Source organism: Brassica napus, chromosome C9 (genome assembly GCF_020379485.1).
Source record: "Brassica napus cultivar Da-Ae chromosome C9, Da-Ae, whole genome shotgun sequence".
NCBI classification, from domain to species: domain Eukaryota; kingdom Viridiplantae; phylum Streptophyta; class Magnoliopsida; order Brassicales; family Brassicaceae; genus Brassica; species Brassica napus.
In genome coordinates, this window is record NC_063452.1 from 7,776,038 (window position 1) to 7,787,689 (window position 11,652).

General features: G+C 30.5%; 1 long non-coding RNA gene across 1 annotated transcript; it reads left to right on the forward strand.

The window, feature by feature from the left end:
- The first annotated feature begins 4,450 nt into the window (after positions 1-4,450).
- Positions 4,451-5,006, forward strand: LOC125592610. Its single transcript, XR_007328477.1, has 2 exons — positions 4,451-4,522; positions 4,630-5,006. It is a non-coding gene; the product is annotated as an uncharacterized LOC125592610 (long non-coding RNA).
- The last annotated feature ends 6,646 nt before the right edge of the window (positions 5,007-11,652 follow it).

The following is an 11,652-nucleotide window of genomic DNA, read 5'->3' on the forward strand; positions in this document are numbered from 1 at the left end:
TAGGTTCACTAACCAATAGGATTATGTTATTTCAAATTTGATATCTATATATAATAGAAAACTGAATTTTAGTATCCGCTGACATCAGCCATTTTTTATAGGAAAAAAAATTGAATATCGAATGGTTCATGTTGATTGGATATTTAATCCAAGGGTTCTATCTTTTTTAGATGATGTCATCTTTTTGGAAATTGAATTTAATCCAATGGTTGATATTATCGTACATTTTTATCTAAGGGTTGAGATTAGACTTACGTTTTTGACGAAGACGCTGCTTTGTGTCGTGTCCTTACTGAAGCATTGCGTCCGTTAATGGAGTTGTGACCCCTTCTGATTTGCGTCTCTTCTCTGTTTATATATATTTGATAACCAGTTTTCCCTTCCTCTTTTTTTTTCCTGATTCCTGATTAAAGTTTTTGATAAATCACCAAATTTTATCTCCCGATCATCCACCATTCATAATTGCAGTAGAGATGTGGGCATGTGAGGAAGACGCAAGAGAGAGAGGAAGTACGTAAAATGGGTAGGAAGTTGTTGTATTTTCAAATCACTAGCCATTAACTTCAGTGATAACCTTTCTTTTATCACGGTTTCAAGATATATGAAAGTGATGGAGGTTTCATATATATATTTATGTCGCAATGTTGCACATTTTTTAAGCGCTTGTTTCTTCTTCTTTTTCCGTCCAGAAACATTTTGTGGATTTTAAGCTAAGACAACGATGTTACATGAGGCAACCAGAGAAGATGTAGTAAACTTGTATGTATCTGAACTCATATTGTTTTTGTTTGTAAAAATCCGATGCAGTTTTTTCTTAATAATTCACATTACTAAATATTTTTTTTACCTAAAACAACGTTAAGATAAGTATGTCATCTTTTATTTTACAGATAATAGCAATCTGTTTTTTTAACCATTGACGTCATTCAGTTTTTATAGGAAAAAAAATAAACAGATAAAACTATGTCCTCATCGTTCACCAATTCATAGCTCCTAAATGGCACCGCTTTACACGAACTGCAGAACTGTCCAACAGTCGTCATCTGCCTTATTAAGAGTAGTCTCTTTTCACAAACTTCTTAATATAATAGATTGTATAAGTATGCAAATTTTCTTGTAGTTTATTCATCAGATTTTCTTTGGCTTGTTGACTTTTTTTTTTGCTTAAACTTTGATTCTCTGGCTTATTGTCTCTTGCCGAATTTTTCTATTTCTCCGTTCCCTCCACTTCCAAACCCGGTCAAAAAAAAAATCACTGGTCACTTGGAGCTGCTGATTGATAGACGTTCCTCTCGCCCTCTTTCCTCTCTACGAAATTATTTGCTCACTGTTTCTCAATAAGTTCATATTTGTTTCCAAACTCGATTGATGTTCCTTCACTCTTTACGAATGTGTATAATTGCATGCGTAACTAACTATGTATGGGCAGAATTATTCCAATAACACCCAGTGAGATTTGAAAGATGAATAATTCTCTTTAAACCACTGAGTCAAATGTTCGAAAAACAGAAACACTGTACAACGGGTTTAAAGAAACTGATTTATGTGTGCCTAGGAGCATATTAGTTTTGCTGAACCATATTAGTTTAGACACAATGAACATATTTTATCATATTATTCCTTCTATAGAATAGTACTTAGTATAATACCAAGAAAAAAGACGTAGCATCTAATAACTACTTACGATCGCGCACAGCTTTTCTATTTTGGTGACCTCCGGCCGGTGTCAGGCTTTTTTTTTCCTTTTAGCTTTGTCGTTTATTTTTCCGAAAAATATACTTTGTTGTCATGAGGAGGCTTTTATATTTGTGTTTGGAAATAGGTGATGTCGACGTCTAACACACTGACTCTTGAAAAATGGGAAATGCTCATTAATTAAGGGTTTGGATCAAAGAACAATATTTAACATTATTTAAACAATTAAAGTAAACCATTCTAATTTTCTTGATGCACATTTGTAATATTGTATAAATGTATCAATGCAATAGTTAGATGATAAACAGTTGCAATATATCGTGATCAACCATTGCAATATTTTGTATCAACCATTGCAAATTGAATAGGCATTGCATATTTTAAAACTTTTTACCATCATACATTTTATTTTTTTATATAAACAACTGTGCACATTAATAAAGAGATTCATCAATCAAAAGATTATAAAATATATTTGGAAAACACATAAAACTGAAAGTTTTATATTTTATATAATTTGTATATTAGCCTTAATTATAATAATTGAATACTCTATAGGTGTTTTACTCTTCTAAGAGATTTTGTGTAACCTAAAACTTGACAAATGTTGAAATAATCTTCCAAAAAATGCGCAAATTCACCCTATCATCGTCCGAATTCATATTTTATATCATTCCCAACTATTTATTAAATTTACATGTTCGCCTTTATGCTGGCCAGTTAAACTTTCAAATGTTATTAGTTATGTAAAATGTCTTTATACATTATTATAAGAATATTCTTACGGCTGATGGAAATTTCATTATTTTTTTAAGAAATTCGTATGATTTTTATTAGAAGGCAATAAGGAGTGGCAAGAGACTTATTTTATTTAGTGATTATGTTAATTATCATTCTTTAATCTAACAGTTTCAGAAAATTATATGTTAAAATGTTCATTTTTATATATAATCATTTTTGCACTCGATGTTTTTATATATAATAATAATGTTTTATTTTTCCCAGCGAACCGCGGGGGTCCGAATCCTAGTCTTTTATAAAAGGAAACAAAATATTGTCAAGTTATATTATGTTTTTAAAATAAAAAGATAAAAAATAAAAAATAAAAATAGTAGTAATTAAAAAATATATATTTTTAACGTCGTCAGGAAAAAACTAAACCCTAAATCCTAATCCTTAAACCCTAAATCTTAAACCCTAAACCTTTGGATAAACTCTAAACCCTTGGATAAACCATAAACTGTAAATCAAAAAAACTAAACACTAAAACACTCAAGGGTTTAGGATTTTAGTGTTTAGTGATTTTGATTTAAAGTTTATGATTTATCCAAGGGTTTACCCAAGAGTTTAGGGTTTCGGATTTAGGGTTTAGGGATTAGGATTTAGGGTTTAGTGTTTTGCTGACGAAGTTAACAATATTTTTTTAAAAAAATCTTTTTTTGTAACTACTTTTTTTTTACCTTTTTATTTTACAAACATAATATAATTTGACAATATTTGTTTCCTTTTTTAAAAGATATCAAATTTGAAATAATGAAATCTTATTGGTTGGTGAACCTCTGGGTTAGGGGGAACCCAAGAATAACTCACGAAAAAAGAACAAAACTTAGGTTCACCCCCTAGGGTGAACCTTTAAATTCACCTCACCCTTTAGCACTAATCAAAGTGACACATAGATTATTAATTAAAAAATATTAAATTAAATAAAAAATAGCTAAAAAAGATAAAAATGCTAATTTTAACGACGCTAACGCAGCTAACGAAACCCTAAACCCTAAATCTTAAATTCTAAACCCTATACCCTAAATTCTAAACCCAAATCCAAACCCCTAAACCCAAACCTTACACCCTAAACCCTAATCCTAGACCCTAAACCCAAATTATATACTTTAACCTACAAAATACTCTAAACCCAAGTCTTAGACCATAGACCATAGACCCTAAACCCAAACCGTAAACCTTAACCCAAACCCTATAGCATCTAAGTTTGGGGTTTAGGCTTAGGGTTTACCGTTTGGGTTTTGGGTCTAGGATTTGGGTTTAGGGTATAGGTTTTGAATTTAGGATTTACGGTTTAGGTTTAGGATTTACCGTTTGGATTTACAGTTAAGGTTTTGGATTTAGGGTATATAATTTGGGTTTAAGGTTTACGGTTTGGGTTTAGAGTCTAGGACTTGGGTTTAGGGTATAGAGTTTAGGTTTATAGTCTTGTTTTTGGGTTTAGGGTATATAATTTGGGTTTATGGGTTTGGATTTGGGTTTAGGGTATAGGGTTTGGGTTTAGGGGTTTGGATTTGGGTTTAGAATTTAGGGTATAGGATTTAGGATTTAAGATTTAGGGTTTAGCTGGAAGCGTAAATGTCGTTAAAATTAGCGTTTTTATTTTTTGTACTTATTTTTTATTTAATTTAATATTTTTTAATTAATACTCTATTTTGTCACTTTGATTGGTTCTAAAATGTGAGGTGAATTTAAAAGTTCACCTCAAAGGCTGAACCTAAGTTCTGTCCCAAAAAAACGGGATTGCCTATTACTACCCAAAAGGCATTTATTACGTTATGGACTACTTCAAAAACAAATACAATAACCCTTTGATCTATATCACTGAGAACGGTGACTACTACTCATCTCTTTTTCCATATTAAGTAAATGTGTGTTTCAAATAATGTACAGTTGAAAAAACAAAAATGTACAGTTGTTGATGTACCATGATGGTCTAATTAGGATTTAGTACTCCCGGTGAAGAAACCCGTTGTAAAGCTGTTGCTGATTCCAAGCGGATCGATTATCTCTGCAGTCACCTATGTTTTCTACGCAAGGTCATCAAGTGAGTGGAAGCTACTACATTTTTTTCTCTTTTGAGTTTGAGGTATGCATACATAAATGCATGGTCATCATCATGCTTAGGCTTTGAATGATTGTTCGTGTTTCCAGGGAGAAGGGTGTCAACATAAAAGGATACTTTGCATGGGCTCTTGGAGATAATTATGAATTCTGCAAAGGTTTTACCGTCAGATTCGGACTTAGTTACGTTAACTGGACAAACCTCGATGATAGAAATCTCAAAGAATCTGGCAAATGGTACCAAAGCTTTATTAACGGTACCACTAAGAACCCTGCCAAACAAGATTTCCGCCGCCCAAACCTCTCCCTCCGCAACCAGAAGAAGAACCTCGCAGATGCATGAAACACTTTATCCCACCTTCATGATCATCTTCATATCTCTACTACTTGCTTCATAATAAGGAGCTTGTTCTATCTATATTGTACTAAATAAATATTCCAATAAAAGATGATCATTTACTAATGAATATTTTCGTTTGAGTTCAATCCCTTCTTACCGCTTCAATTACTTTTTATACTTGGAATGATTAGGTTTTACAAATTATAAAACTTGGAATGTCAATTATTCATGTGAGATTCGTTAGAGCATGATTATCGGTAAAAACGCTTTTGGGGGTTCTTAAAAAAAAATTTCTCATTTAAAAAAAAAAATTAAAAATGAACCAATCGCGGACCGCCACGTGTCTGTGGAGCCCGCAAACAGTACAATAAACCCCTGTGAAACGTTTCTTATTTGGCGACATTGAAGCATAGTTTTTGAAAAAAGGTGGTGGGGTCCACGCGTAAGAACCCTCATTCCACCACCGATAATCATGCTCTTAGATTTAGATAAGACAGAGTATATGTGTAACTATATTACTATATTATTTTATTATGTTTTATTTATGTTCTATTCCCAATGTAACGTAATATATTATATTACCATAAATATATTAATAAATTATTTTATTATGTTTTATTTTATTTGTTGATTTATAGAGTACTCTGTTTTATTTTGAAGTATAGTTTGTAATTTTCATATATTTTAAAATCGTTTTATTGTTTTTAAACGTTGATAAGTTCTACTAAAAAGTTAAAATTTTGTACTATCAAATCATAATAATATTTTGTTATATTAGTTTCCTTTGAAAAAATCATTTTCTATTATTCAAATTTTTTTGTATATTATTCACAGAGCTTTTTAATACAGTTATGTCCTTATTATGGCCACATGTTATGTATTTATCAACGTCATCAGCTTTTTCATTTTTACCGTCTGTTTGCTACATACAAAGTTATAACCAAACAAAAAGATGTTAAATGTCACCAGTTAAATCATGTCAAAATCATAGATATTTTTAATTGGCTATTGCACTAGATAACTATATGAAGAAGTATAATTAGATAAATGGATATTGCACTGCTGATTTTCTATAATTCCAGTATTAACCCTATTCAAACTTGTAACTAGAGACAAACAATAGATCTGACACAACTTCTTTAATTCTCTTTCATGCACCTTGGTGAATTAATGATTATATTTTTTGAAACAAAAAGAAACATAATAGTCATTTGGCTGCAAAAACCCGAGAAATTATCTAACTCATCTCCAGATCTAAACTGTTATTTCCATTTTTAATCTCATTTTTTATTTCGACTGAAACAAGTTTTCTCTTCCATACCGATATGGATGATTTTTGATTTGCATACTTTCCAGAAGATTTAGTAAGAGAAACCAAAATCTCAATTCCAGATCTGCGAATGAGGACGAGATACAGTATCTGCGAGAATCATCTTTCGGTAAGATTGTTCTTATTACCGAAAAACTCGTGTTTTCAGGTAGATTCGCAGGATTCTTACTATCTTGGTTTAAACATGAAGAATATAGTTGTGGGGATCACTATCTCCGCCTTCACTCTCCTCTTCCTCGAGTACGCGGTGGCGTGTGTACTCACGCTACTCAATCTCTTCTTGATGCGCATGTTTGGCTCCATTCGTTTATTCGAAAGATCATAAAAAAGAGGAAGAAGTGTGGAGAGAAAGTACGCGGTGGCGTGTGTACTCACGCTACTCAATGTCAGCAAAACACTAAACCCTAAATCCTAATCTTTAAATCCTAAACCCTTGGGTAAACCATAAACCTTAGGGTTTATGATTTATCAAAGGGTTTAGTGTTTAGGATTAAAGGCTTGGTGTTTTTAATATTTAATATTTAGTGTTTATGATTTATGATTTATCCAAGGGTTTAGGGTTTATTATTTAGGGTTTAGTGTTTTGCTAGCGGCACGTTAAAAATATTTTTTTAAAAAATCATTTTTTTTTTGTTTTCGCAACTACTACTATTTTTTATTTATTTTTATCTTTCTTATTTTAAAAATATAATATAACTTAGCAAATATTTATTATTTTGTTTCCTTTTTCAAAGATATGGAATATGAAATAACAAAATACTATTGGTTGGTGAATCTTTCTTTTTTAAGCAACGGTTGGTGAATATGGACCTCTTGCCAAGCTAAAAAGCCCAAAATCAGGTGAATGGTCACGGAAATCTCAAGATATGAGCAAAACCGGTCAAACCAATTCTACACTTGCCTTATTTGGAAGATTCGGATTTGGCATCAAGCCAAACTCAACTCTGGAGACAGACCATGCGACTTTTCAGATTCAAGATAAACTCTAAAAACATCATAGGAATCACCATACTGCAGCGGACCAGGCAGATCCCAATCCAACAAAAAAATCCATTTGATTTAGTAAAATGTGTCAAACCGATATTATTTAAGGAAGGTCTTTAAATCCTTCAAATTTGGCTGACCCAAACATATCTATAAAAGACAGGATAGATATTAGACCATCCAGAAGCTATCCAAGTTTCCTACCATGAACTACCATAGGGTTTTTGTACTTGAGTTGTCTGCGTTATTCACTATAGGAGTTCCAGTTACCATATGTTTGTGGTAAGGTTCTATTAAAGGCTGTTTAGTTTCAGGTAGTTTTGTTTGTTCTTGGTTGATCTCGTTTTTCTTATTGCGTCCTACTTTCCTCTTTCTTGTTCATTTTGTTTAAGCTTCGCTCTGCTTTGGTTCCCGGATTGTCGGGCTTCGTTTCTCCTTCTTGGAGCTATGTCTCTGGAGATTTATAAAATCTGCCACTCTTGTATCCCAAAAATGTATTCCACGAATTATTTCACTAAGTATGAATGAATGAAGTTTCAAGTGAAAAAGAATATACTGAATTTCATATATAAATTTTCATGATTTATGTTCTAAAAAAAATGATAGTGTTTTCATTGAGTGGTTATAACATGGTAGAAATTGCATATAATAAAATATTGGCTCAAATATTCCACTTAGCAAGTGAACAATGGTGAAATACGCCAATTCCCACGGTTAGATTTTTGTGTATTTAAATTTTGATAAGTAGAATATATAATGGCAAATGGTAAGAAATGAGAAGTATTATAAACTTTGGTTTGATAGTTTGTATATCAAAATAAATGGTAAGTACTATAAAGTCTACAATTAGGCATGGACCCATTTAACCAGAACCAAAATTTCGAACCGAACTGAAAATCAAGGTTCGGTTCGGGGTTGGATCCTATAAACTATACTGTGTGGATCCTATTTCTCTAGAACCAAAAAGTGGAACTTAACTGAAATCGAACCGAGAACTAAATGAATATCCAAATTTCTATAATATAGTTTATGTATTAATAAATGTTAACTATATTTAGATTTAAAATAATAAAATAATATAAAAATTATTTATAAGTAGAAATACCCAAAAAATAGAATTACTAGAATATTGTTTTCCAAAATATTTAAAATTCTCTGAATTATCCGAATTTTTATCTGAAAATCCCGAAAATCTGATATTTCATCTGGAAATCCAGGTTTTTTTACTATTTAACCCAAATTTAACCGATAAACCGGAATCGAATGGGATACGAAATTACCTCGTATATAAGTAGGTTCTCAATTTTGTTATCTGAACCGAACCCAAAACTGAATAACCAAAACCAAAAACTGAAATAACCGAACTGAAACCTAATCGAAATTTCTAAATACCCAAGCAGATCCTAAACCTCTAGAACTGAAAAACATCTTGAACCGAACCGAGGACTGAATTCCCAAGGCTACCTGCAATGATAAAAATAATCTTTCTATCCATTACATATTATTTGAGAGACATTACAACATTTGAGGTAGTCATATGTCATCTCCACAATGATTCTTAGAATCTTTAAAGAAATACGTTTGTCCATCTAAATATAAAATAAGATTTTATTAAACTAACCGTAAATTAATTATTAATTTTCTTCATTTTTTTCTTAAATAAAAATGAGGGATTTTCCAAATATGACTCACGACATGATTTTAAATGCAAACATATACCCAAACTTGAATCAAATGCAAAACTAACCTAAAAGTCTTGTGAAATTACAGCCAGCCCCTTGTATATAGCCCCAGTAAGTCGTCCGAGATGCTGGAAGTCGTCTAGGAGACTTCTATGTAAGTCGTCTACAGTAAGTCGTCTGGACGAACAGATCTGGAGAAAAACTGATTTCATTATTTCAACCAGTGAGATGACTTGTTTATCACACATAAGTCTTTTCCAAGCACCCAGAATCTCAAAAAAAGTGATCCACAAAAGAATCGTAAGCTTCAATGGCTCTATGAACCATAAAAATCGTAAGCTTCAATGGCTCTATGAACCATAGAGAGAAAGTGAAAGAGATGTTGTTTTTATTTCATAAAAATTGAGAATGAAAAAGAGTGTAAATCGATTTTTAGGTGCATTAAGAGCTTCAGATTATTTGTTCATGGTGGTTGGTGTATTGATGGCAATGACAATATTGTGAATACTTAAGGAAGATGAGGATAATAGAGTAAAATATGCATTTTCGAAAAGAAAAAAATGATGATATTTTCGTAAATAATTTGAACTTTGGGGGTGAAAGAGGCAAGTCAAAGTTTCAAAAAAACAAGGGTTAATTTTATGTTTGACTTTAAGTTTTGAGTCATATTTGCAAAAATCCCAACAAAAATTACGGAATTCCTAATGTGGCTAATATAATATATATATATATATACAATAATGGTTTTGAACAATAAAGATTTAATAAAAATTAGTGTATCCCTCTATAATTTTTGTTTAATTTTAAATTATAAATATAAGTAAAATGCTCATTTAATAAATATTAAAATTAATATATATATATATATATATCGCTTAAATGAAACTATACCAAATAAAAATTCATAAAGATTTTAATTTCAAAATTTGCTTTGTTTTTTTTTCTTGATAAAAGCTTTGAAAAATATTGAAAACTTAATATTTAAATTTTAAAATTTGCATTCAATTTTTTTTAAAAACTTATAAATTACTAAACTATCAAACATAACCCAATGAAATTTTTGTTAATAGTGATTTTAAGTTTTTGTTATAAAAATACACAAATGATCAAAAATTCATATGAGTAAAAAACATCATTTAATAGAGATCATTGTCATAAATTTTGCCAAAATCATAAAATCAAGTTTCCCACCAAAACTTTAAATTGGATTTTTTTCATCAAAATGCTAAATCTCATTTTCCCACAGAAACGACAAATTCATGTTTTCCTGCCTAAACCGCAAAGTCTTGTTTTCTCGTCAAAACCATAAAATTGTAGTTTCCGACAAAAACGCAAAGTCGTGTTTCCCGCCAAAATCATAAAGTGAGTTTTTCCGCCAAAACAGTAAAATTGAGTTATCTGCCAAAACCAAACACCATGAAATCAAGTTTCTCACCAAAACCGTAAAATTGAGTTTTCCTGCCAAAACATCAAAATTGAGTTTTCCTGCAAAAAAAAAACATCAAAATTGAGTTTTCCCGCCAAAACAACAAAATTGAGTTTTTCCGCCAAAACCGTAAACTTGAGTTTTCCCGCCAAAACTGCAAAACCGATTTTTCTGTCAAAACCGTAAAATTGAGTTTTCCCGCCAAAACCGTAAAATTGAGTTTTTCCGTCAAATTTTTTGTTTTCAGTCACAACCGCAATAACTTGTTTTCCTGCCAAAACCCCAAAATTATGTTTTCTGGTAAAAACCGTAAAATGGAATTTACTGCCAAAACCGTAAATTTGAGTTTTTTCGCCAAAACCACAAAATTGAATTTTCCCGCCAAAACCACAAAATCTTGTTTTCCCGCCAAAACTGCTATATTGTATTTCTCGGTCAAAATCGTAATATTGTATTTTATCGTTAGGACCGTAAAATTGTATTTTCCACTAAAACATAAAATCTCATTTTTCTGCCAAAATGTTAAATATAGTTTTCTCACTAAAATCACAAATCATATTCTCTGCTAAAATAATAAAATTGTTTATAACACCAAAACCATATAATTGTATTTATCAATAGTCTAAGTATTCTTTTTGTTTTCAGCCCCAAAATAATATTTTTACTAAGTAACCAATTAAGCTATAATATTATTGTTCATGGGTTAACCATTATAAACCATTAACTCATTAACTTAAATGAGTTATGGATTGACCCAATCCATTTGTCAAATGGATTGGTTAAAACCATAACCCATATAAGCTTAAAACCATTTAGCTATGGTTTGGTTCGGGTTAGTTTATCCATTTTGACACCCCTATAGCGAATATTAGTTGGATGTTATGATTTTAGGTTTTCTGATTTTTTTTATTATATTAAGATATCTGAAAATTTTATTACTTTAGATTTTTACAAAATCATTTGTTTTTTTTAGTTTCATTTCAAAAAATTATACTTTAACATCTATGATTTTATCTTTTATAAAATTTGGAATAATATCATTTTGAGTTCGGAATAGTTATTTTCAAAAAGGTATATTTGATCAAGAAAATTTTGGAAAATTACACAATTATTTTTGAGTTTAGAAGATTATATTAATTTTGAATATTTTGGTAAGATTTTTAATACTTTTCAGAAAATATTTTGTTATAATTAAAATAAATATGAAATTTATAAAAAAAAACATCTGTGTATTTAGTATCTTTAATGAATTATTAATATTTTAATATTTTCTAATATCATATTTTGTATATATTACTTGAACTAAAGGTTAGAATATAATATTAGAATGAGAAAATGACTAGGATAGCAC